A 25,136-nucleotide genomic window follows, 5' to 3' on the forward strand; every position below is an offset into this window, starting at 1 on the left:
ATATCATTGACTTTGTTGCATTGCTTCCCAAAATAGTTGTGGTCTGTGGTATGCTTTGGTAGAGCAATACGGAACACTGACATTTCATACTAAAATGAACACAGGACTAAGTTGGGAATGTATTCTCAAGCCTAGGATCTTTCATAGATTTCGCATGCTTAAATTATTACTCTGCATCCTGCTGGGGACCGTAATTAGTTTTACTATAGCAGCTTTTCAGTACAGCAGTTGACTTTGAAAACAAATTCAAAAGTGTTAATCTACCTCATAATATTACCCAAGCTCAAGCCAGTTAGATGGAGGAGCTGAGGTTTTTAACCCTTTGAGGCTCCACCTGCCATATTTTCTACTCCTCTGTATCTGATAGCAGTCCTTATTATGATCCTTTTGATCCCATCGTTTGAGAGAATCTTCAGCTACAGAGAGCAGGCACTACTTTCTCTTTCCTGGTCTATGAATTGGATTCACATTTTTTTTTATTGGAAACATGGCTGAATCCTCTCGTTTAGGAGCTGCTTCTCTCCAGTAACTGATTCCCAGGGTTTGCTACATTCAAAGATCTATATATTCTGTATGCCAAACACTTTTTTTTTCCCCTCTGGATAAGATAAACTAACATTTCATTCTTACAGCCCACTGTGGCGCCAGTATCACTTTTGCTTACTGCAGCAGTGACTTCCCTTTGCATGTCCCCTGATTTTCACTTCCTATGGAGAGCCTAAATATTCTCTTGTGGAACTTTGCAGGCCTCAGTTATAAAGAGCATAATCAAGAATAGTCCTGTTTTGTTAAACAGTTTGTCAAATTATTGCAGGAAATTGGGGTAACCTTGAACTTTGCACTGGACAATTATACTTCCTTTTCTATCCCTGCGATTCCCTCTTCACCGGCAAGTGCGAAAGTTGTTCTATTAGTGGCTTTGTGTCCCTGAACTCTACAATCTTTTTATATAGTAATTCTCTCTTTTTTAATACTCCTGTTGCTCAGTTTTAGAAACCATTCTCTATATTGATTCTGATTTTTAAAAATATTTGTAACCGAAATCTTGGGTAGTCATGTTACTTCACTGTCATTGTTGTAAGAGGATTTTAGTGGATTTTTTTACACTTTTTTTTTTTTTAATTGCTCACAGTGGATTTCACTATGCACGTGTCAAAAAGTCTGTATTTTTAATGTATCTCTTGTACTCTCTATTTTTACACTTCATCCGCAGAGTGTGACTATCAATAACTTGTTACTGGACTTTAATTTGCTAAATGTTTGTGAATTTACTCCTCGGGGTTTTGGATTAGACCCTTTTTGTGCAGGTAAAAGTTGTAGATACCATTATTACATAATTTTCCTGTCTGCAAGGCTGAGGAAAATTAACAGCTTTCTTGTTTCTCTTGACCCTTCGAGTTCTCAGTGCTATGAGCATTGCTGTTGCTTAGCCCAATTGCAAAGGCAACAGTACTTCCTCCTACCCTCTGGCTCCGAACAACCAACTCAGGTCACAAAATCAAATGGGAAATAGTGAGTCCTAAGTCTTTGATACAGGATTTGCTATTGAGTTGCAACAGCAACATTTTCGTTGCCTGGCTGTTGAAGGGGATTTTACCTCAAAAATATCTCATTTTGGTCTGATCACAGGTTATGGTTAAAAGCTACTAACTGCTAACAGTAAGCAACAATTCTCCAACATTAGGTTTTTCATATACTCACATGCTTTAATCATTCCCCATTGTCATGCCGGAAATTCCTGATTATCTTAAATAGCTGTAAACTCGCAAAATGGCGATGGGCCTCAGCAACAGTGTTTGTTTAGAGCACGTCCATCTTTTTTTAAGTAACCTGAACTTCAGTCAATGTGGTGAAAGTGGCAGCTCTCCTACTCCCCTAGAGATCACCGTAAGTCCTGTAACCTTGTTTTTAGGGAAAACAGCTTTTTTTCTGGGCCAGGTTGAGCCTTGATCTACCACTGTGGCTGACAGATAAAACTCTTTTTCTCTTTTAAAATCCTGTTCTACAAGTGGTCAGAAAAAATCTTTGACATATACGAGTAGTGTATTTAATGCCTTTGTCCAGTGCACAAGCTTTCTCACTGTTAGAGAACCTTACCATTAAAACCCTAAAAGACAGAAAGAGGAGATTAGCCCTCTATGTATTGGAGAAGAAAAATATGAAGGGGTGTGCCCTCTCCTGGGGATGATTCTGTGAAAAGTGGTCCAACAAGCACTTCCACGAAAAAGATGCAAAAAAGGAATCTAGAGATTGGGTCTGTAAGTGTCTTTGTTTTCTCTAAAAACTAGTTGGCTTGTGGTTTGTTAGTCTACATAGGTAGAGCTCCTGTGTGACATGGACCATTATCCCACAATGCCCATTTGCATGCCTACCATCTTAGATTCTTTATTTTTTCTGCTGTTTGGTACAGAGGTGCATTGAGAGCTACTAAAAATGTTTTGACTGAGGTCAGTGTCCTCAAGGAGCAAAGGAAAGCAGGTGAGGAAGCAAACTGGTACATAGTGCTGCTGAATTTTGTCAGGGGTTGTTGGGAGGAATTGACATTCAGAGAATATTTTTTTGTCAAAGTGGGATCTCTGTGTTTCCTTGATACTATGTTAGGCTATAAGCACACAGTTCAAGTTTTGCCCAAATTGCCTGTGTCCCTCTCGACGACTAACACCCAGGCTGTATGTTCTGTCTGCCTTTTGACCATAAGTCTGAGGACTGTGTCCCATGCTAGCATTTTAAGATGAAACACCCTGGTCCACTGAGACCATATCATTCCAGCACACTGGGTAGGTACATACATGGTGGGCTTGTCTTAGCTGGAGGGAACAGTTTGGGCTGGGCTGTTCCCATGAGGAACAGGGTCAAGACTGATTTGCATATGGCTGGGTCCAAACTGGGGTGGCATGGGGAGCAAAAGAACAATGGATTAAACCCAGATCTGTGACTGGGGGTGAGTGTTTGCATTGTTCAACACTCCGTCCATCATCCTTTTGTTTTGCTAAAAAGAAGAGGTTGCTCAGAAAATAGAGATGGGCTTCTCACACAATGAGGCAGAGGCATAGGGAGAACACCAAGAAGACAAACGAAAGGTGTACAAGGTTGAAAAGACACACCATAGAGACCCTAAGCTCACAGTGCCACACATCCGTAAAACACCTGCTTCAGTGCCACATGCCTGTAAAACACCTGATTTCTTGAAAGAGAAGGGAGTCAGACACAAGCCCAAGAGGCAGAAGCATGGCTCTTAGAGCGATACCACAGAGTCCCTGAAATTGAAGCCCTCCACACTGTAAAGAGACTCTTGAGTTGAAGGAGCACAGGGTACTTCTCATCCTGCAGGTAAAAAAAGAAAATCACCTACTTATACCCTGAAAGGCATTGCCTTGACTTCCAGAGATGCGAAGAGAAAGAAAAGGAGATTGGAGGTCGAAATGGAGAACTTGATTATGAAGAAAAGGGCCTTTGAGGAAACAATGATTCCATTGAAAGAAGCAAGGTCGCTAGGGGTTAAGAAACTCCATACATGACTTTGTACTGGCAAAGAAGCAGCAAGGAATACCTGAAGAAAGGACACAGATGTAGGGCGAGGACTGGAAATTGTATTTTTGACATCAATTCTAAAGACCTGGGGATAGCTGAACCAAAGGAGGAAATGTTGTGAGGGGACTTTAAGGGTAACCCTTCTCAGGTGGAAATAAAATCCTATCTCTCAAGGCCATCAAAACATACCAGTCGACGATGAGGAATGCGGCAGAGGTCATCAGACTGGAGCTGGAGTTTGAAAGGGAGGAGATATGCTTCCTCCTCGAGACGCTAACTCCTGCCTACAAAAGGAACCAGTATCTTACTGGACTTTGCAGCATTGTTCTGCTTGGCAAATAGATCTTCTGTAAGCCATCAAATGCTTTCACACCACGTATAGACAAGAAGCAACTGGCATTGACACAAGTCCTTGAATGTATTCAAGACCTTGTAGAACCAGACTCCTTAATTGTCTCCATGACCAGGAAGAGAGTCAAGTCCCCTGCATCCATGAGGCCTCCACCAGATTTTAAATTTTAAAAAAAAGTAGTAAAAAGATGGTGAATTGCTAATTCCGTACTGTTAAACCAACATGCTCACCAATACTGGGAGGATTTGGAAGGCCTCATGTCACACCTCCTGGAAAAGTATTATAAGAGGGCTAGAGTACTATTGAGGGAGCAAAAAACGTTGCAAACTCGTACCTAAATCAGCCTTTGAAGCTGCTCACACAAACCCAGAGCCCTTTTTGGGAGGTAGAGGTAAACTGAGAGGAGGAAACTGTAGTGGATCAGACTCTGGTGCCTTTAAGTTACTTGAGCTTCACTCCCCAAACCCCGATTCACAACACTCCTGTAGAGAGGAGGATAATAAACTTTCATTATGGTTACTGTATAGACTTCATACAAAAATCACCAACAAAACATCTGCATAACAAGGGCCACCAATGAACTGCTGACAAAGAACCACTATAGAGAAGGGGCTGTTTGAGGAAAACACTGCTGTGTATTTGGTTTGCTTCTTGTACCAAAAGATCTGTCCTTGCAGCCTATCTTAGACCGGCACTTTGTAAACCGGTACATAGTCACAACAATTTCGAATAACATAGGGGGATCACTTCTACACATGCTAAAATATTCTCCCAGTCTAAGAACCAGGAAAACGTTCGTTGGGGCAGACATTGACACCATTGACAATGGCATAACCGACTATATGGAAGGTTCTGGCCGTACTGTCTCAGATTTACCTTTATTGAATGTCCTGTTCTCTGACAGTGAGGAGGTAATGAAACTCCTATGGATGATGGTTACCTATAGTCACTTCATTCCCAATGCAAGACTTCACACAACACCAGAACAGAAATGACTACACAGTCAATGGGCTCAGGGATGAGGCATTTGGGAGGATCTAGTGGTTATAAAGGACAAGGTCAGCAAGGGGCTGAGGTGGTGACGTGCAGAGACTATGCTCAAAGGTAGATCCTTCAAGACTCACTTACCACAAGATATGACCAAGGATGCTTCAGTGGTATGTTGGGGAAGCATACGCTCAGACACTAAAGATAAGGAGACTATGGTCCGAACAATACTTCACCAAACACATTTCGTTTTCTGGAAATGAATTCAATCTTCTTAGCATTGAAGGCCTTCCAGAGCCAGGCAATGTTAAGTGTACAGATACCAACAGACAGCAGCAATGTTCTGCATCAACAAATGAGGGAACAGTGTCATACCCACAGTCACAATTAGCCCAGAAAGTTTTGAAGTGAGCCGTGGCAAAGACCATATTGTTGCTGGCAAGTCATGTCCTAGGGATGGAGACCCTGCAGGCAGATTGTCAAAGCATTCAAGCTGCACGTGTGACTGGGATGTAAAACAATCTATAGTAAATACACTTTTACAGCATGAACCTTTTTTGGATTCACATGCTGTGCATAATTACGCCATCTACTGGTTGGGTCCAGAATTCTTTTGCAGGTCCTTAAACCACCCCCACCCTTTTTTTTGGGGGGTGGGGGGGAGGGAGTTTGGGGGTATCGACCACTGTTTGGTGGTGGTTGTCCTTGTAAAGACACCTGCCTCAAAAGCCTGTTTGTTTTGTTGTTTTATCATCCTTTTCACATTTCTATTTTGCTGTTGGGTCTGGAAGCAGAGCAAAGACCTGGAAGATGTTTCAAAGGACAGGAAATAAGTCTACTGGTACTTGGACAACTTGCTGGTAAAAGTAGAGTCCTTTGCACAATGTCAGAGGAATTTAAAGATGGTCATGCGATTACTACACAACTTGGGTTTCTCCTTAAACTAGGAACGTTTGTCTCTAACACCTTGGAGACAAGACTTTCCTGGGAGCACCACTGAACTTACTAAAAGCCAGGTCTTTTCTGATGAACAAGAGAACACTAGCTCTGGCACAACAAATTCTCCTATACCAGACAGCATGGTTTCTGACAGTGAGGACTGTAGGAAGGACAGTGAGGATGATGGCATCTTGTAACCCCCTAAAACTTCACTTACAGCTACATATGAGACCTCTTTAGGAGTGGCTGCATAAACAGTGAGTTTTTCACCAAGGATTTTGGAAAAAAATAAAAGCTGAAAATACATCTGAGCTACATACGACTCAGAGGGCACAACACTGTTTATACCAAAAAAACACAAATTAGCGGAAACAAGCCGGCCACAAGGTCGAAGAATAACGGTAGGTGATGGAGCACACCAACTTTAGATTTTGCCATGAGGTATGCAACCTCTGCCCCCAGAAGGATCACAACCCTGGGGGCTGCAGTGCGTGTGCGGAGCTCCTTCCCAAGACTTGGAAAGTGAGAGAAAAACAGAGGTGGGCGCATTACACCATATTACAGGCATGCCTGAGGAACCTGGACCTCTCATATGAAGGGAAGAAACTGAAAAAAGTAGTCTGAGAAAAACATAATCCAGGGTCACAGTGGCATTTAACAGAAACCCTGAGTTAAAAAACAAACAACAAAAAAAGCTGCCCGACACCAAAACCAGTGGTGACCGAGGGAAAGGAGAGGCCAAAAGAGCACCTTGATCAAAGGAAAAGGATACCATTGATAGATGCCCCTTTGAACCAGCCTTGATGCCGAAGATTGATTGAGAGCATGGAAGAAAGTGAGTGAAAGGCACTGATCCTGAAGAGGAAACATTCAACATCAAACAAAAGGCCCTCAACATCAAATGAAAGAGAAGCAGGCACCAAGCCGAGATGGAGGTCATCATGAAAAGGAAAAGGGATTTCCATGAATCCCTCCAGGGATACACATCTAAAGCCACAGCTGAAAAAGAAAACCGAGCTAAATGGTGGACCTGGAAAAGCCTACAACACAAGACCAAGAGAGGAAGGGGAGGATCTCCTCTATGAGGAGGAGCAAGACCTGTTTGACCAATGACCCGCAGGAGGAGGGATGGCAGGACATGGAAGCTGTCTCCCCTGCACAGTAGACGCCTACCCCCCCAGAGCATCTCCACCAGATGACATTACCATGTACAATGCACTGGTCACGAAGGCGGCTGATGTGTGGAGTTCAGCTGGAAGAAGAGCATGTAGAGGCCTGTTTCCTGCTGAAACATTGCTACTGACACAAGGAAAAATCAGTTCCTGCCCCTGCTACCTAGCATATTGGACAAGCGGCCTTCAAGGTACCGGCCTCTGAAAAGTTAGTCATGCCACAGTGGAAAAGAAGTATAAGCTCTTGTCAAAGGACCCACCTTACATCAAGGGAAACATAAGTGCTGACTCGATTATCGTCAACTGTATACAGGAGAGCTTAGCACACTGTCAACTTGTGGGCAGCAAAGCAGAGATTAGCAGTAGCACAATTGCATATCACCAATTGTAAGGGTTTCCTTAACAGTTCTCAACACCAGCAGTGGGAGGAGATGGCGAAGAAGCTCATGTATCACCTGCCACAGCAATGCCAGGCAATATCCAAGACCTTAGCTCAGGATGGCAAGGACAAGAGCAGAGCAAACGCCTTCCAAAAATCAGAATTTTATCTCAGTAGACAGCTATGTGAAGGTTCAGTACTGCCAAGACTTGCTTGACTGATGATACCGGCTTTCAAACAGGATGTTCATGCACTGGTACTGACTATGCCTCTCACACACACCAACCGCTTGGGACTGGCAGTTGACAAAGCCGTGCAGAAAATAAAAAAAATAAAAATATACAGCTTGTGCCATGGATGCACTCCAGTTACGAGGGGGCAGGAAACGCGAAGGCCAATCGGACAGGTGGTCACACAACCAACCTCATCTGTCTTACACCCTCAAACCATTCCTGGATCTGTGCACTTCAAACCAATTCATAAAGACACAAATTCAAAATGCTAACTGCAGGAAGTTATACCTTGCATACAGGGAGTGCAGAATTATTAGGCAAATGAGTATTTTGACCACATCATCCTCTTTATGCATGTTGTCTTACTCCAAGCTGTATAGGCTCGAAAGCCTACTACCAATTAAGCATATTAGGTGATGTGCATCTCTGTAATGAGAAGGGGTGTGGTCTAATGACATCAACACCCTATATCAGGTGTGCATAATTATTAGGCAACTTCCTTTCCTTTGGAAAAATGGGTCAAAAGAAGGACTTGACAGGCTCAGAAAAGTCAAAAATAGTGAGATATCTTGCAGAGGGATGCAGCACTCTTAAAATTGCAAAGCTTCTGAAGCGTGATCATCGAACAATGAAGCGTTTCATTCAAAATAGTCAACAGGGTCGCAAGAAGCGTGTGGAAAAACCAAGGCGCAAAATAACTGCCCATGAACTGAGAAAAGTCAAGCGTGCAGCTGCCACGATGCCACTTGCCACCAGTTTGGCCATATTTCAGAGCTGCAACATCACTGGAGTGCCCAAAAGCACAAGGTGTGCAATACTCAGAGACATGGCCAAGGTAAGAAAGGCTGAAAGACGACCACCACTGAACAAGACACACAAGCTGAAACGTCAAGACTGGGCCAAGAAATATCTCAAGACTGATTTTCTAAGGTTTTATGGACTGATGAAATGAGAGTGAGTCTTGATGGGCCAGATGGATGGGCCCGTGGCTGGATTGGTAAAGGGTAGAGAGCTCCAGTCCGACTCAGACGCCAGCAAGGTGGAGGAGTACTGGTTTGGGCTGGTATCATCAAAGATGAGCTTGTGGGGCCTTTTCGGGTTGAGGATGGAGTCAAGCTCAACTCCCAGTCCTACTGCCAGTTCCTGGAAGACACCTTCTTCAAGCAGTGGTACAGGAAGAAGTCTGCATCCTTCAAGAAAAACATGATTTTCATGCAGGACAATGCTCCATCACACGCGTCCAAGTACTCCACAGCGTGGCTGGCAAGAAAGGGTATAAAAGAAGGAAATCTAATGACATGGCCTCCTTGTTCACCTGATCTGAACCCCATTGAGAACCTGTGGTCCATCATCAAATGTGAGATTTACAAGGAGGGAAAACAGTACACCTCTCTGAACAGTGTTTGGGAGGCTGTGGTTGCTGCTTCACGCAATGTTGATGGGGAACAGATCAAAACACTGACAGAATCCATGGATGGCAGGCTTTTGAGTGTCCTTGCAAAGAAAGGTGGCTATATTGGTCACTGATTTGTTTTTGTTTTGTTTTTGAATGTCAGAAATGTATATTTGTGAATGTTGAGATGTTATATTGGTTTCACTGGTAATAATAAATAATTGAAATGGGTATATATTTGTTTTTTGTTAAGTTGCCTAATAATTATGCACAGTAATAGTCACCTGCACACACAGATATCCCCCTAACATAGCTAAAACTAAAAACAAACTAAAAACTACTTCCAAAAATATTCAGCTTTGATATTAATGAGTTTTTTGGGTTCATTGAGAACATGGTTGTTGTTCAATAATAAAATTAATCCTCAAAAATACAACTTGCCTAATAATTCTGCACTCCCTGTACAGCAAGGAGACTACGTGGTAACCTTAGATGCCTATCTACATGTCCCAGTGAAGGCAAAACGCAGGAAATTCATGCAGAAAGCGTTACCAATTCTCAGTGTTTCCCTAAGGGATCAAAGTAGCACCAAATCTGCCAGGAGTGCTTAGTAGTGGTTGCACCACACCCAAGGGGGCAAGAAATCCACGTCTATGACTAACTGGTTAAAGCTGGATCCTTCGCGCAGTGTCAAAGTAGTATAAAGGCTGACAAGGAAACACTACACAACTTGAGTTTATTCACAAATCAGGAAAGATCTGAACCAATACCATGGATAAAAAATATTTTCCTGGGGAGGGCACTGAACTCTGTAAAAGCCAGGGCTATTCTGATGGGCAAGAGAACTGTGGCTCTGTCACACAAATTTGCCTATATCAGATGGGTTGGTTTCTGACGGTGAAGGACAACTGGGAGGATGATCTCCTGCATTCCTCCTCCACACCCCTTCCCCCAACCCTAATACAACACTCATGGCTGTTCATGAGTCCCCTTCGGGAGTGGCTGTAAGCGCAATGGTCACAACGCACCAGGAGGTTGGGGGGAGAGAAACTAATGGTTGTAACTACAAAAGTATAGGAGACGGATAGGTGGAACACAAAGAGCATCACCTTAGGCAGCCCTTTCAAGAGCCCAACCCCGTCGGTGGCTATTACAATGAAAGCATCCTACACAGGGTGGGTAGGGCAGATGGGGAACTTTAAAATCAGAGGCTGGTTGGAGCTCAAGATAGTCCTCCTTGCACTGAACATCTTCCAAAGGCACAGCAAGGGACTAGTAGTCCAGATCCAACTAGACAACTCAACTACACTGTTTTACCTCAAACCGTGAACTGTTGCTTGTGGCTGGCCCTCGATTTTTGTTTTCTTAGACATCATGGCAGCCGTGTGGTATCTTTTCTCAGGGATTTTCTCCTCCGAGCTTTTTGGTGGCTTTTTTTATCTTTTCAGGTCTCTTTTCGACATCCCATGTCTTTTTTTGCAGGCATTTTTTTTCTGTCTTTCCCTCGAGGGGGTCGACGTCTGACCCTCCGCAAGTAGATTCTACACCTCCCGCCTGCTCTTCATTGCTGGATAGGCCTAACTCCTTCAGTGACTCGTGCTTTTGGATCATCATCGCTGCATGGTGTTCCTCCCTCTGCTTTTGACACGCTTTGAGTGTTTTGGGGGTGACTAGTGCAGGCTTTGCAGCCCTTGTCTCTTTGATATTTAGGGAGACCGAGGTTGCAGACCTTGTGCGGGTCGTGCTGGGCAAAATTACAGTGGCAGTTCAGGCAGGATTTAAGACCGGTTTTCCATGACCCCCCCCCTACCTTGCTTCATTCTCCTGCTCTGTGGATTTCTTTGGTGTCCCCCGCTGGGGAATGTGTCCAGCTGTCTCCTTGCCTCAGCTTCTGTTGATCTCTGCACTCTTTCATAAAAAAAGTTGACATTTTTTTCTTAGCGTTTTCAGCGTGATCTCTTAAAAAAAAAAAAAAAAAGAATAAATAAGAATTCAGAGTTCCTTCCTTGCTTCCAGAGCCAATGGTAGAAAAAAGAATCTGAAGATGGCTACCACGCACAGGAACTTCCGGGGCGCAGTCTGACGTCATGCGGGGGGGACTTAACACCAAATGGTGGTCGATGCCCTGAAAGGGGGCAAAGGGGTGTGGGGGTGGGTAGACAATTCCTGTCCGAACCACTAGATAGCGGAATGATGCACATCATGTGACTCCAGAAAACTTTTCAGGCTGCAAAACTACTCCTATTGGTAAGTAACCATTTAGTTCCGCTTGGCACAGGTTATTTGGAGGTGGGCCACCCAGAGGAGGATAACATAACCATACACATCTGCAGAGAGTAGAACACATAAGCAGTCATGTTGAGCAGTCAGGAAAATGCCTCACACTAATGGGACCTGAAAAGGCAGATTGGCCGCCATCTTCAAAAGCTGGGTAACATTGCAAATAGACCTGTTTGGCATTTTGCGATCGTACTTGTTGCAAAGCTTCGTGTCCAGATGCCAGCACCAGAGGTTAGAGGGGAATGTCCTATTAAATTGACTAGTCAGGGAGATTTGCCTACACTTTTCCAACAATCCTACTGATGCCAATGATCCTGAGCAGTTGCAAGCAGGTACACACAACCCTGATACTAATCACCCCAAAATTGACAAGACAGATCTGCTTCTCGTAAAGTGTAGAGATGGCTCGGGCCAAAGTAATAAAATTGCCGCCCCACCAAGACTTGCTGACCATGAAGGAAGGACAGATATACCAACCAGAAACCCTGAGCCTAGCAGCATCGTTCCCTAAAGACGTAGTTTGGCTTCCTGGGATTACTAAAGAGGGTGATTGAGATACTTGAGGCCAGGAGAGGAAGCACAAGGAGGTGCTATGCAGCGAAATGAAAACAATTCCTACAGAACACTGCACAGCCAGTGGCCACAGAAAACCAGTGATCCGGTACCACATGCAGCTCCTGGACAAGGGACTGTTTAACCTTCTCTGTGGTGCACCTTGCGCCAGAGTGCCATGTACTAGGTGGATAACAGGCACAAGCTTCTCAGTACCATTTGATAAGATTCCTACAGAGGGCAAAGAGAATAGCTTCACTGAGAGCATTACTCACACCTTTGTGGAACATGGACCTCACACAGACTCAGTTATTGCTAGCCTATTCAAACCCATGTGCAAAATTTATCTCCGACATCTAAACCTAACAGAGGCCTTTCTGATAGCTATAACCTTGTTAAGGAAAGTTGGTGTACTACGGGCACTCACAAAACAGACAGGAACCAATACGCAGATAAACAAAGACAGACTAGTAATGGGGACAAAGTCACAATTCCTACTAAAAGTAATCTCATACTGACAGGGTAGCCAGACGCTGCAGCTGACGGGCTTTTTGTCAGAATCCGAAGACAAATAGTAAGAGCCTTGCACACTCTAAATGTAAAAAGAGCAGTTATGTACTGCCTGAAAAAAAAGTATTAGGAAAACTAGTCAGTTCAACTATCCAAATGCACTACAAGATAGCGGATGCAGAATTACCACAAAGGTCAAGAGCATACTAGAAGGAAAAGGGGGGACCTCATTAGCATTTATAGTCTAAGTTTCCATCAAGGACATTTGCATGACGGCTAAATGGACATCGGTGCACACGTACATTAGACACTGCTGTGTGGACATAGACGTAAGCAAGGAGAAACCATTTATGTGGGGCGAATACAGCTGCATAATCAACACACAGCATGTGAATCCAGAAAAGATACATACTGGATAAAAAATGGTTATTCACCTATAGAAGTAGGTTTGCATCTGGAAGAATTTCTTGAATTCACATGCAACCTACTCTCCATCCCTGAAATGAGGAGCTCAGGAAACAGTGGACAAGAAGAATGTAGGAATATAGAGCATCTACAAGAGAGGACTGCTGCACAAAAATAGGAGGAAAAGGAAAAAAAGAAGGTGGAGGGTGGAGAATCTGACGTGCCTCTCTAACTCCCAGTGACTCATAATTTACTTATAGTGCCTACTAAGATGTTTTCTTCTGTGTTAGGAAGTTACACCACCACCCTTGGAACCTGGATTGGTGAAGTGTCCTCAGAGTTTGGACCATGAAACGAGACAGTAGTTCTGGCAAGTCTCACCATGAAGACCCAGTTGACACCAGCTGGTGGTACCAGTGCCACACACAAAAAGAGGAAGCAAAGTCCCACTGTCTCCTGCTAAGCATACTGACTGCTGAGCGACCTTGACACATCCACTTCATATACTCCTACATCTCCACCTGGTTTGCCATTAAAGGTCTCACCAATTGATATCACTACTTTAAACAAGGTACATATTAGAGGAGTTACAGCCATGAACTTTATGTTCGATGGCATCTGTCGCTGTAGATACGCATGTTTTGCAATAGCTCGCCATCTGGTGTTGGGCCGGAGTGTTACAAGTTGTTTTTCTTCGAAGAAGTCTTTCGAGTCACGGGACCGAGTGACTCCTCCTTTTGTCTCCATTGCGCATGGGCGTCGACTCCATGTTCGATTGTTTTTTTTCCGCCATCGGGTTCGGACGTGTTCCTGTCGCTCCGAGTTTCGGAACGGAAAGATAGCTAATTTTGGAAGATTTTCGTCGGTATTGTTGCGTTCGGGATCGGCGTAGTTAGATTCAACACCGCGTCGAAGGATCGAAGAGCTCCGGTGCCCTTCGGGGGTAGTTTTTTCGATCCCCCGTCGGGGCCTGGTCGGCCCGACCGCGTGCTGAAGAACGCCGATGGAACGGACCCCGTTCCGTTTCTGCCCCAAATGCCACAATAAATACCCCTATACAGACCAACACTTGGTTTGTAACCTGTGCCTGTCACCTGAGCACAGTGAAGACACCTGCGAGGCCTGTCGTGCGTTCCGGTCCCGAAAAACACTCCGAGACCGTCGAGCCAGAAGACTTCAGATGGCGTCCGCGCCGACAGCCCACCGAGAGTTCGAGGAACAAGAAGAGGAAGGTACCTTCTTGATCCAAGACTCAGACTCCGAAGGATTCGACGATACACAAACCGTGAGTAAGACGTCGAAAACCACTCGGAGGAAGATTTACAAGGCCCAGGGGACGCCACTGCCACCAGGCCATGGCTCCACCCATAAATTCGGTGACCGACCGTCGGCACCGAAAAAGGCCCAAACAGTGCCGAGATCGTCCGACTCCGATCGAGACACCGGCACGCAGCCTTCTCGGGACCGAGAAAGTGCTGGAGACAAGCATCGACACCGAGATGCCGGTGTAGACACGGCTCGACGCCGAGACAGCGGCCCCGAAGAAGATCAGTGCCGACAGGTTTCGGCCCCGAAAATGAAAAAAGTCCCCTCGGAGCCGAAAAAGGACGCAGACAGGGTTTCGGGCCCGAAACAAACTGCAACCGACCCAGCTTCAGGCTCTTATACAGAAGAGCACTCGCTAACCTCCCAAATGCAAAAGCATAGGTTTGAGGAAGAGCTACAATCAACTGATGTGGACCATACGCAAAAGCGTATTTTCATACAGCAGGGGACAGGAAAAATAAGCACCCTTCCCCCTATTAGAAGAAAGAGAAGGTTGGAGTTCCAAACTGAACCGACACCACAACCAAAAGTGGTGAAAAGAGTTACCCCACCACCCTCTCCTCCGCCCGTGATTAACGTCTCACCAGCACAAACTCCATCACACTCCCCAGCTCACACCACCATAAGCCAGGGTGACCAAGATCAAGACGCATGGGACCTATACCAGTGTTTTTCAACCACTGTTCCGCGGCACACTAGTGTGCCGCGAGATGTTGCCTGGTGTGCCGTGGGAAAAATTCGAAAGATTAAAAAAAAAAAAGTCACATTTTCGCCCACTAGGGCAGCGGGTGCCGGACTGTAGGACATTGTGAACGGGTCGTTACGACCACGTCCACGCCAGCGCCAACCAGCTTCTCGCCAGGAAAGCCCGACGATTCAGTTGCGCGTTCCCATGTCTCCATGGGAATGCTCCGGGCGTCGATGACGCGTTTCCCTGTTTCCAGGGAAACGCTTGAGGACTTCCGGGGCAGCGACGGTGAAAAGGGGCCGGAGCCGAAAGACGCGGAGAGGGAGAGCGCGACGAGGTCAGGACGAGACGAAGGAGTGAAGGAGGTCAAGTCAGGAAGAACTGGAGTCGAGGAGCGGGACGAGGAGGACGAGAGAGCGGCGGTAATGAGAGACAAGGAGAAGGAGGTCTACCACGGAGAAGAGCCGGAGCAGAACAGCCGAGGAGCCAGCCACGACCCAGGAGGGTCGTGGCTTGCAAAGGTACGGTCCCTCCTGGGGACGCGGGAACCTAGATACAACAAAGCGCTGGCTCAACAGTGGAGGTACTGAGTGATATCTCTTGAGCCACACTGAATGTGAGTCTTTAAGCCCACAACCCTTCTGGATTAAGCCTGACTGTCCACCCTCACTACTCTGAAAGTCAAGTGCCTGAACTAAAGGGATTGATTTTTCTGGCTATCCAGTTTGGAGTGCACCAGTACTGTGATCCTGTGACACCAGTGGTAAGTGACATGAGCCACACAGGGTAATATCCATTAATCTCTGACTGTCCCAGGGCCCTAAGAGAAAGGCCTTAAAGTGGGCCCATTGTATTTAATCTCTTGCCTCTTCTCAACTGTGAACACAGGAATGTGTGTACTGTATGTATGCTTCATAAGCCCTGCAACTAATGGTACAGCTGGTCGTGTTTGTGGTTGAGGCAGTATTGTTTTAAAGATGATTAAGGAATCATTATGTTGAAGAATAGCTTCAATGTTCCATGTAATCACTGCCCAGTTGTTGACCTCCCTGAATGTTACTATAACTTCCCCCATGTAAATCTGGTTTCGAAGCATGTGTGAAGTTTTAGGGAAATATGTATACCCAACCGAAGTCAGACATTGTCTAGCATTTACCAAGGAGGAACAGCCGAAGTCGTATGTCGCGGCCATTATTTTGCTGGTTTTGTCTGAGGCAAGAACCCTTGGGGCTTTTCCCACTAGTCTGTTTCTGTATGGGATGCTCTGCTTGGGTCTGTGTTCTACGGGATGCTCCTGTCTGGGGAAGTTCTCCTTTCAGCAACCATTTTAGTGTCTCTGTGCCCAAGCCTGTCACACCTTTGTATTGTGCATTGTGAAAGAAATGGTATTACAGGTGATGGAAGGTTACACATATCTGTGGTCTACTCACAGTGTGTGGCTTCCAGGGACCCCGATGCTGCATAAACTTGCTGCAGAGGTGCTGAACCAATTTGATGTCTACGTAACCAGATGCTTCTAAACCAGCGTCTCCGAGGTTTCAGATTGAACTCAGTCTCCAAAACCTGATACTTGACCCTTGAAACTGCGCCGTTAGTGTTAAAAACACCATGCTATCTTAATCCTTCTGGCGTGTGCATTGACAGTAGATGAAGACTGGGCTCCATGCAGATGACTGTATGTTGAAATATTGTGGGGCAAAACATTTGAGGCCTAAATATCGAGAACCAAAATATTGTGGTTCGGTACACATAATAAGTACAGTTTTGCTATGATAGATTCCACACAGTTTAAATAGCGGCTCTGATCAAAGCAGGTCCCTACTTCAATCTAGATAGCCACAGAAAGCACACTTCATGTCCTAGATGTGGATAACCATTATTGGAGACTGACAGGCCTTTCATGACGTGTGTGAATTACCTTACATCTCCCTCCCTGAGAGTCATTTGACGGCTATTAGAGACCCCTCACCATTACCCGTTATTGCTTGCACCGGGTAACTCCACTATGTACCTGTCACCCCACAACCCCTTCCCCTCTTCTACGGTAATAGAAACCCCAGAGATACCCCGTCACTTACCTTGGTATTATTTCTGTTTTTCTTGCCGGTAATACTGGAGCCACCAGAGCCCACCAGAGCCTCCAACCTAACTATAAATAGCTCCGGTGTCACTGTTACACTAACAGGAGGAGGACAGGAGGAGACATCGCAGTAGATCGCCGATGAGCAGAAGAGCGCCAATGGATCTGGATTTGGAGGAAACATGAGCAGAAGAGCAGAAGAGCGCTGACTGATGGATCTGGATGGAGACATGCGTAGAAGAGTGCTGAGTGTGACGGACAGCGGCTATCTGGAGGAGACAAGCGCAGTAAGTACTGAGTTACAGTGAGATACTGCAGTGATGGACAAGTTTTTGAAAAGGAAAGAACTGGACTCTGAACAAAATTTGGAGCCAGATGAGAGCCCAAGTATGAGTGGGGATCAAAAGAAAGCAAAGATGGTTAGCTCAAGCAAATTCTCTGGCACAAGGCAATATAGCGAAAGCTATATTTCATTTGGATTTACTTTCACCGGAGATGTAAACAAACCAACTCCACTGTGCGTGGTGTGTGGTGAAAGGCTAGCTAACAGTGCTATGGTCCCAAGCAAACTTAAACGCCATCTCCAAACTAAACACCCTTCGCTTCAAAACAAGAATGCGGACTATTTTGTTCGCCTGCGTGAAAACACGGAGAAAGAGGCAACTTTCATGAGAAAAACCACAAAGGTAAATGAAAGAGCTCTTAAAGCTAGCTATCAAGTTGCTGAACTTATAGCCAAGTCAAAAAAGTCACACACTGTGGCAGAGACATTAATACTTCCTGCCTGCAAAGCTATTGTAGAGGAGATGCTCGGACCTGAAGCAGCTAAGGAAATAGCCAAAGTCCCTCTCTCAGACAACACAATTTCCAGACGTATTAATGACATGTCTGCAGACATCGAAAGTGTGGTTTTGGAAAAGATCCGTATCAGTGAGAAATTTGCATTGCAACTTGACGAGTCTACTGATATCAGTGGACATGCTCAACTCTTGGCCAATGTGCGTTTTGTTGATGGTGATGCAATTAGAGAAAACTTCTTTTTTTGCAAGGCATTGCCAGAAAAAACAACAGGAGAAGAAATTTTTCGGGTCACATCAGAATACCTTGAACAAGGAGGACTTAAGTGGGAAAACTGCACAAGTGTCTGCACCGATGGAGCTGCAGCCATGGTCGGGCGCACCAAAGGCTTTGTAAGCAGAGTGAAGGAAAGAAATCCAGATGTTATTGTTACGCATTGTTTTTTACACCGTGAGGCCCTCGTAGCCAAGACTTTACCAGCAGACCTAGTTCATGTGTTGGATGATGTTGTGCGCATGGTAAACTTTGTAAAGTCATGACCCGTGAAAACTCGCATATTTGCAGCTTTGTGTGAGGAGATGGGAGCGAAGCATAAAACCTTGCTGTTTCATACGGAGGTCCGGTGGTTGTCGCGTGGCAAGGTCTTGGTTCGTGTGTATGAGCTGCGGGAGGAACTTAAAGTGTTTCTGACAAATGAGAGGTCAGATTACGCAAAGCTGCTTGCAAGTGATGAGTGGTGTGCAAGGCTGGCATACCTGGCAGATATATTTCATCATCTGAATGAACTGAACACACGAATGCAAGGCCGAAATGAAAACCTGCTTACAAGTACATATAAAATAAATGGATTCCGTTCAAAGGTGCAACTCTGGCATCAACACGTGGAAAGTGGCAATCTTGAAATGTTCGCACTCACCAAGCAATGGCAAGGTGTTCACACTGCTGCACTGTGTGAGATAATAGTTAAACATTTAAAAACTCTTGAGGAGAAGTTGTCATTTTATTTCTCTTCAGTCTCCACTGAATGCCTTGACTGGGTTAGGGACCCTTATAGCTCAGCATCAGTTGGTGGAAAGGACATGACTTTACAGGAGCAGGAGGAACTAACTGAACTGAGACAAAATCGTGGTTTCAAGCTAAGATTTGCTGATCTACCTTTGGACAGTTTTTGGTTGGATACTGCCAAGGAGTTCCCCCTTCTGGCAAACAAAGCTATTTTGACATTGCTCCCATTTTCCACTACATATCTGTGTGAGATGAGCTTTTCAAGCATGATTGCTATAAAAACTAAATACAGAGAGAGACTGAGAGCTGTTGACGAAGAGCTACGTGTGTGTCTTTCTTCGATTCCAGCCAGAATATCAGCTTTGTGTTCAGCCAAACAGGCCCAGGTTGCGCACTGAATAAAGTATTTTATAATTTTTCATATTTCTGTTTACTTATTATTTCATAATAAAGTAATTATAAAATACTTTCTTTGTGTTTATTTGATTCCTATTCAAGAGAATTACTTTATATATAGTCAATATAGGCACAGAGTTAATTTTTTTTACATTTTCTAATGGTGGTGTGCCTCGTGATTTTTTTCATGAAATAAGTGTGCCTTTGCCCAAAAAAGGTTGAAAAACACTGGTCTAGATATGGGAACACATGTATTTGCTGCCTTCTTATGTGTGCAGCGACTACCGCTAGACATTTGGTAAAGACTCTTGGTGCGGTTGTTAATCCGAAAGGCAGTACCTTGAATTGGTAATGTATTCCCTTGAATACAAACCTTAGGTATTTCCTGTGCGATGGGTGTATTGGTATATGGAAATAAGCATCCTTGAGGTCTAAAGTTGCCATGTAGTCGTGTAGTTTTAGCAATGGCAATACTTCTTGTAGTGTGACCATGTGAAAGTGGTCTGATTTGATGAAAGTCTTCACTACTCTGAGGTCTAGGATTGGTCTCAGCGTTTTGTCCTTCTTTGGTATCAGAAAGTACAGTGAGTAAACTCCTGTGTTTATTTGTGTGTTTGGCACTAATTCGATTGCATTCTTTTGCAATAGTGCCTGCACTTCTATCTCCAGGAGATTGGAATGATGTTTTGTCAAATTTTGTGCTTTTGGTGGTATGTTTGGAGGGAATTGTAGAAATTCTATGCAATAACCATGTTGGATAATTGCTAGAACCCAAGTGTCTGTAGTGATTTCCTCCCATGCTTTGTAATAATGACTTATTCTTCCCCCCACTGGTGTTGTGTGGAGGGGGTGAGTGACATGTGAGTCACTGTTTAGTAGTAGGGGTTTTGGGGCTCTGAAATCTTCCTCTATTCCTAGGGAATTGCCCTCCTCTATATTGTCCCCGAAAACCTCCTCTATACTGTCCCTGGTAACTGGACGGTGTTGCTTGTGAGGTGCTGGCTTGTGTGCTCTGACCCCGAAACCCCCCTCTAAAGGGTGTTTTACGGAATGTGCTGTAATTCCCTCTGCTCTGCGGGGAGTAGAGTGCGCCCATGGCTTTGGCAGTGTCCGTATCTTTTTTGAGTTTCTCAATCGCTGTGTCCACTTCTGGACCAAACAGTTCTTTTTCGTTAAAAGGCATATTGAGAACTGCTTGTTGAATCTCTGGTTTAAATCCAGACGTTCGGAGCCATGCATGCCTTCTGATAGTTACAGATGTATTAATTGTCCGTGCAGCTGTATCTGCAGCGTCCATGGAGGAGCGGATCTGGTTGTTGGAAATGGTCTGTCCCTCCTCAACCACTTGTTTTGCCCTATTTTGTAAGTCCTTGGGCAGATGTTCAATGAGATGTTGCATCTCGTCCCAATGGGCTCTGTCATAGTGCGCAAGTAGTGCCTGGGAGTTCGCGATGCGCCACTGGTTTGCAGCTTGTGCTGCGACTCTCTTACCAGCTGCATCGAACTTGCGGCTTTCTTTATCTGGGGGTGGTGCATCTCCAGATGTGTGGGAGTTGGCCCTTTTCCTAGCTGCTCCTACAACGACAGAGTCTGGTGGCAGCTGTGTAGTGATTAAAACCGGGTCTGTAGGAGGCGCCTTATACTTTTTTTCCACCCTTGGTGTGATTGCCCTACTTTTGACCGGCTCCTTAAAGATTTCTTTTGCGTGCCGGAGCATACCAGGGAGCATAGGCAGGCTTTGGTATGAGATGTGGGTGGAGGAGAGTGTGTTGAATAAAAAATCATCCTCGACCTGTTCTGAGTGGAGGCTTACGTTGTGAAATTGTGCTGCTCTAGCCACCACTTGAGAATACGCGGTGCTGTCCTCTGGTGGAGATGGCTTCGTAGGGTATGCCTCCGGACTGTTATCTGACACTGGGGCGTCGTATAGGTCAGTGTTTTTCAACCTTTTTTGGGCAAAGGCACACTTATTTCATGAAAAAAATCACGAGGCACACCACCATTAGAAAATGTAAAAAAAATTAACTCTGTGCCTATATTGACTATATATAAAGTAATTCTCTTGAATAGGAATCAAATAAACACAAAGAAAGTATTTTATAATTACTTTATTATGAAATAATAAGTAAACAGAAATATGAAAAATTATAAAATACTTTATTCAGTGCGCAACCTGGGCCTGTTTGGCTGAACACAAAGCTGATATTCTGGCTGGAATCGAAGAAAGACACACACGTAGCTCTTCGTCAACAGCTCTCAGTCTCTCTCTGTATTTAGTTTTTATAGCAATCATGCTTGAAAAGCTCATCTCACACAGATATGTAGTGGAAAATGGGAGCAATGTCAAAATAGCTTTGTTTGCCAGAAGGGGGAACTCCTTGGCAGTATCCAACCAAAAACTGTCCAAAGGTAGATCAGCAAATCTTAGCTTGAAACCACGATTTTGTCTCAGTTCAGTTAGTTCCTCCTGCTCCTGTAAAGTCATGTCCTTTCCACCAACTGATGCTGAGCTATAAGGGTCCCTAACCCAGTCAAGGCATTCAGTGGAGACTGAAGAGAAATAAAATGACAACTTCTCCTCAAGAGTTTTTAAATGTTTAACTATTATCTCACACAGTGCAGCAGTGTGAACACCTTGCCATTGCTTGGTGAGTGCGAACATTTCAAGATTGCCACTTTCCACGTGTTGATGCCAGAGTTGCACCTTTGAACGGAATCCATTTATTTTATATGTACTTGTAAGCAGGTTTTCATTTCGGCCTTGCATTCGTGTGTTCAGTTCATTCAGATGATGAAATATATCTGCCAGGTATGCCAGCCTTGCACACCACTCATCACTTGCAAGCAGCTTTGCGTAATCTGACCTCTCATTTGTCAGAAACACTTTAAGTTCCTCCCGCAGCTCATACACACGAACCAAGACCTTGCCACGCGACAACCACCGGACCTCCGTATGAAACAGCAAGGTTTTATGCTTCGCTCCCATCTCCTCACACAAAGCTGCAAATATGCGAGTTTTCACGGGTCATGACTTTACAAAGTTTACCATGCGCACAACATCATCCAACACATGAACTAGGTCTGCTGGTAAAGTCTTGGCTACGAGGGCCTCACGGTGTAAAAAACAATGCGTAACAATAACATCTGGATTTCTTTCCTTCACTCTGCTTACAAAGCCTTTGGTGCGCCCGACCATGGCTGCAGCTCCATCGGTGCAGACACTTGTGCAGTTTTCCCACTTAAGTCCTCCTTGTTCAAGGTATTCTGATGTGACCCGAAAAATTTCTTCTCCTGTTGTTTTTTCTGGCAATGCCTTGCAAAAAAAGAAGTTTTCTCTAATTGCATCACCATCAACAAAACGCACATTGGCCAAGAGTTGAGCATGTCCACTGATATCAGTAGACTCGTCAAGTTGCAATGCAAATTTCTCACTGATACGGATCTTTTCCAAAACCACACTTTCGATGTCTGCAGACATGTCATTAATACGTCTGGAAATTGTGTTGTCTGAGAGAGGGACTTTGGCTATTTCCTTAGCTGCTTCAGGTCCGAGCATCTCCTCTACAATAGCTTTGCAGGCAGGAAGTATTAATGTCTCTGCCACAGTGTGTGACTTTTTTGACTTGGCTATAAGTTCAGCAACTTGATAGCTAGCTTTAAGAGCTCTTTCATTTACCTTTGTGGTTTTTCTCATGAAAGTTGCCTCTTTCTCCGTGTTTTCACGCAGGCGAACAAAATAGTCCGCATTCTTGTTTTGAAGCGAAGGGTGTTTAGTTTGGAGATGGCGTTTAAGTTTGCTTGGGACCATAGCACTGTTAGCTAGCCTTTCACCACACACCACGCACAGTGGAGTTGGTTTGTTTACATCTCCGGTGAAAGTAAATCCAAATGAAATATAGCTTTCGCTATATTGCCTTGTGCCAGAGAATTTGCTTGAGCTAACCATCTTTGCTTTCTTTTGATCCCCACTCATACTTGGGCTCTCATCTGGCTCCAAATTTTGTTCAGAGTCCAGTTCTTTCCTTTTCAAAAACTTGTCCATCACTGCAGTATCTCACTGTAACTCAGTACTTACTGCGCTTGTCTCCTCCAGATAGCCGCTGTCCGTCACACTCAGCACTCTTCTACGCATGTCTCCATCCAGATCCATCAGTCAGCGCTCTTCTGCTCTTCTGCTCATGTTTCCTCCAAATCCAGATCCATTGGCGCTCTTCTGCTCATCGGCGATCTACTGCGATGTCTCCTCCTGTCCTCCTCCTGTTAGTGTAACAGTGACACCGGAGCTATTTATAGTTAGGTTGGAGGCTCTGGTGGGCTCTGGTGGCTCCAGTATTACCGGCAAGAAAAACAGAAATAATACCAAGGTAAGTGACGGGGTATCTCTGGGGTTTCTATTACCGTAGAAGAGGGGAAGGGGTTGTGGGGTGACAGGTACATAGTGGAGTTACCCGGTGCAAGCAATAACGGGTAATGGTGAGGGGTCTCTAATAGCCGTCAAATGACTCTCAGGGAGGGAGATGTAAGGTAATTCACACACGTCATGAAAGGCCTGTCAGTCTCCAATAATGGTTATCCACATCTAGGACATGAAGTGTGCTTTCTGTGGCTATCTAGATTGAAGTAGGGACCTGCTTTGATCAGAGCCGCTATTTAAACTGTGTGGAATCTATCATAGCAAAACTGTACTTATTATGTGTACCGAACCACAATATTTTGGTTCTCGATATTTAGGCCTCAAATGTTTTGCCCCACAATATTTCAACATACAGTCATCTGCATGGAGCCCAGTCTTCATCTACTGTCAATGCACACGCCAGAAGGATTAAGATAGCATGGTGTTTTTAACACTAACGGCGCAGTTTCAAGGGTCAAGTATCAGGTTTTGGAGACTGAGTTCAATCTGAAACCTCGGAGACGCTGGTTTAGAAGCATCTGGTTACGTAGACATCAAATTGGTTCAGCACCTCTGCAGCAAGTTTATGCAGCATCGGGGTCCCTGGAAGCCACACACTGTGAGTAGACCACAGATATGTGTAACCTTCCATCACCTGTAATACCATTTCTTTCACAATGCACAATACAAAGGTGTGACAGGCTTGGGCACAGAGACACTAAAATGGTTGCTGAAAGGAGAACTTCCCCAGACAGGAGCATCCCGTAGAACACAAGACCCAAGCAGAGCATCCCATACAGAAACAGACTAGTGGGAAAAGCCCCAAGGGTTCTTGCCTCCGACAAAACCAGCAAAATAATGGCCGCGACATACGACTTCGGCTGTTCCTCCTTGGTAAATGCTAGACAATGTCTGACTTCGGTTGGGTATACATATTTCCCTAAAACTTCACACATGCTTCGAAACCAGATTTACATGGGGGAAGTTATAGTAACATTCAGGGAGGTCAACAACTGGGCAGTGATTACATGGAACATTGAAGCTATTCTTCAACATAATGATTCCTTAATCATCTTTAAAACAATACTGCCTCAACCACAAACACGACCAGCTGTACCATTAGTTGCAGGGCTTATGAAGCATACATACAGTACACACATTCCTGTGTTCACAGTTGAGAAGAGGCAAGAGATTAAATACAATGGGCCCACTTTAAGGCCTTTCTCTTAGGGCCCTGGGACAGTCAGAGATTAATGGATATTACCCTGTGTGGCTCATGTCACTTACCACTGGTGTCACAGGATCACAGTACTGGTGCACTCCAAACTGGATAGCCAGAAAAATCAATCCCTTTAGTTCAGGCACTTGACTTTCAGAGTAGTGAGGGTGGACAGTCAGGCTTAATCCAGAAGGGTTGTGGGCTTAAAGACTCACATTCAGTGTGGCTCAAGAGATATCACTCAGTACCTCCACTGTTGAGCCAGCGCTTTGTTGTATCTAGGTTCCCGCGTCCCCAGGAGGGACCGTACCTTTGCAAGCCACGACCCTCCTGGGTCGTGGCTGGCTCCTCGGCTGTTCTGCTCCGGCTCTTCTCCGTGGTAGACCTCCTTCTCCTTGTCTCTCATTACCGCCGCTCTCTCGTCCTCCTCGTCCCGCTCCTCGACTCCAGTTCTTCCTGACTTGACCTCCTTCACTCCTTCGTCTCGTCCTGACCTCG

The 25,136-nt window shown here is 44.9% G+C and overlaps 1 protein-coding gene across 1 annotated transcript in view; it reads left to right on the plus strand.

The window, feature by feature from the left end:
- LOC138296470 (serine/threonine-protein phosphatase 2A catalytic subunit beta isoform) overlaps positions 1-25,136 on the plus strand; it is a 171,060-nt gene that overhangs the window by 131,362 nt on the left and 14,562 nt on the right. The gene's annotated exons all lie outside the window — the stretch shown is intronic.

The sequence above is a fragment of the Pleurodeles waltl genome, chromosome 1_2 (genome assembly GCF_031143425.1).
Source record: "Pleurodeles waltl isolate 20211129_DDA chromosome 1_2, aPleWal1.hap1.20221129, whole genome shotgun sequence".
In the NCBI taxonomy this organism is placed as follows: Eukaryota; Metazoa; Chordata; class Amphibia; order Caudata; family Salamandridae; genus Pleurodeles; species Pleurodeles waltl.